The sequence below is a fragment of the Pteropus vampyrus genome, unplaced genomic scaffold, assembly GCF_000151845.1.
Source record: "Pteropus vampyrus isolate Shadow unplaced genomic scaffold, Pvam_2.0 Scaffold1, whole genome shotgun sequence".
NCBI lineage: Eukaryota > Metazoa > Chordata > Mammalia > Chiroptera > Pteropodidae > Pteropus > Pteropus vampyrus.
Window position 1 is genome coordinate 33789795 of NW_011888782.1, and position 2921 is coordinate 33792715.

Below are 2921 nucleotides of genomic sequence, written 5' to 3' on the forward strand. Positions count from 1 at the left end.
TTCCATCATTATCTTGACAGGAACATATGGACTTGGCTCCTGTTACTGCAGGTATTCACATATGCCCAATTTTCTCAAAGGACTCTGTCTCTTAACATTGTAGCAAAATAATATTTTGTTATCCTTTCATATTTGGAAACTCATTTTCCCCCATTCCACTATTTCAGTGGGATAGCTACACATAACATGTGAATTCTCCAAGTAGATAAAACAAAGAAAACAAGTTTTTATTGACTTTTGAGCTTCAGAAGCTAAGGACCCTGAATAAAGCAATAGAATTGGACAAATACTTCCTGATACAAATTTTTCCTTCACCAGTAGAGATGAAAATTCTATGATCTGAAGAGAAAGGGAAGAACTCTAGAAGAACGTAATATAGCAAAACTGAGGAAGTAAAAACAATAGAAGGAGTTGCTTGTATGGATCTCTGAGAGGAGAACCCACCTCTGCCTTCTTGGGGTGGCAAGATCAATAAAATTCCCGTATAGGTTCAGGGATATGAGAATAAAGACGAACTGTGCTCACTTGTGACCTGGGAGCCTTGGACAGAGCAGCCTTACAGATTTTCTAGAATTATCACAATATCAAATCTCCACAAGAGTTTCAAAGGATGTTGGACAGAGAGCTCCTGAGACAGCTTCAGAATGGGTAGGAAATTTTTTTGTAAATTTGGTAAAGGTGCAAATGATAGCTGAGAGAACAAACTGGTAGATTGGAGAGATCTCGAGAGAAGAATGACTTTACAGCTGGATATCAGATGGAAAAGTGGACAACCCTGCAGTTGTTGGTATAAGGGCATAGCAATGGAGGAGATAATGTAATAATAAATCTGTCAGTGAATGCCAGAGTGGAGAGAGAGCTCCCAGGGATCAGACAACCCTGCTGTCCAGATAGCGTACAACTGTGAAGTCCAAGGAGATGTAACTCCATGGAGAAGAGCAAAGAAAGAAACCATGGAAAGATGGGACGTTGACTGCAAACTAACCAAGATTATCTTTTAACTACCTGACAGAATGAGTCTCGAGATAGAAACTAAGTTCATTTAGAGAAAAATAAAGTTACTCTTTCTGTTTACTCAGGAGTCTGTGATCTGAAATATCATATCCACCACAGCATTTTTGCAGTATACAGGTGAGTAAGTGAACATCACACTCATCGTTACTAGGAAAAAGTAAACATTGTTTTTTAAGTATAATTTCTATTTTTTTTTCCAGAGAATTTTTCTTTAGTACTTAAGGACTTAGCTCCTTACATGTGCTTTGGCCGAGATCATGGGGCAGCACCCACAGGTCTGAATTGGCATAGGCGCGTTCGGTCCTTAAGAGCTTCAGGAGAACAGTTCCTGACTACCTTGCTGTGAGTGGCACAACTCACACAGTAAGGTAGTTTCACATACAGCTTGGGAAGCATGGAGGCATCAAAGACTCTCACTTCAGAAATGTCTCCAAAGGCTGAGGCCTCTACTGTGTTTTGAATGAAAAACTTCTTAACGACCTTGTCTTTGGGCACAGATCAGATACACCTGGTGCTTTGAACAGGCTGCACGTGGCCGTGGCCCTTTTTGGCAGGACCATTCCTTTTTTTCCTGATCCTTTTGGAAGCAAGGACCCAAGAAAGGAAAAAGTAAACATCTTTCTCCAGTAAACAGATGAGCTGCAAGGTGCTCTGCAACGGAACATACGTGTGGATTAGACAGTAATCCCCTAGGAGGACAGGGCCAGTGGTTCTGTCATGATCATAGCTCAAGTGCGTAACATTTGGTGTACTCATTGAGGGCTTATTTGCTGAATAATGGAGGAGTGATTGAATGTTCTGTAGCTCCAAAGGAATCCTATGGTGTGGTAAAATGAAACACCACATATAGGTGAGCATATAAAACAATTGCAAATGAAACTAGTTATCACCATTTTCCTTCTGGCAGAAATAGTCAAGACTCTGGAATTTTGTGAGCACTGGCTTAAGGAGTAATAAAATGCCCTTCAACATCTAAGCCCTAATTGTTTTTTTTTTTTTTTTACATATATCAAAATGATAGTTTTGTATCTCTTTAATGTCTCACTAGCTACCTATTTGTTAATGATAATATAGTAATAATAGCTAGCATTCATGATAAGCACAAGTATACTAAGCTAAGCTCTTTAGGTATTTTATCTCATTTAAAAGGCACGACAATTCTATGAGGTCATAATTGCTTTTATTGCCATTTTTCAAATAAGGAAAATGAGGCTGAGAGAGGATAAACAACTCAGAATGCCACCCCTGGGTAGTGCTAAGACTTGAAACCTGGACTCGCTTTTAGCCATTATGCTATATTGCCTCTAGATTGTGGGAAATATACTCAGAAGTCATTTGTTTTTAACTTTTGATTTTTAATATCAAGTACTCGGTATTGAAAAAAATAATTGTAATAGCCACCTGCTTCAGTAGTTGCCACCATCCTCTCTTTTCTCGCCTATCTTTGCAGCAGAGAGAGGAAGAACAGTCCTATCAAGGAGATTACTACAAAAAAAGTGAATCAATGAAAACCATGAGGGTACACAGGAAAACTGCTGCTAAGAGAGGTTACTGAAACCCATTGCTGGTCCTCCTACTCCAGTGATTACAGAGCTGGGTCTTGTTGACCATATCTAACTGCAGCAAGTGCTAAAGAAAGCATATTTATTCCTGCTGAGCCCCCTGGGTCACACTAGTTGCTTAGGGAAAGTATCAAAAAATGCCTTTTAGCTCTTGCCTTTAGCTCTTCTAATGCTGCTGGGGTGGCTGCTGCAATGATGTACTTCTCTCCCCTTCATCCTTATCACACCTGGTTTCAGGTGCTATTAGACACTGAGTATCTAGTGTGCTGAAATGGATGGAATATCATTTCAGAATACTACTTCATGCAATATTTATATCCTCTTTTTCTCCCTAGCTCAAAATAG

The 2921-nt window shown here is 39.5% G+C and overlaps 1 pseudogene; it reads right to left on the minus strand.

Moving 5' to 3' along the window:
- Window positions 1-1269: 1269 nt before the first annotated feature.
- Window positions 1270-1770, minus strand: LOC105289053 (annotated as a pseudogene).
- Window positions 1771-2921: the final 1151 nt, after the last annotated feature.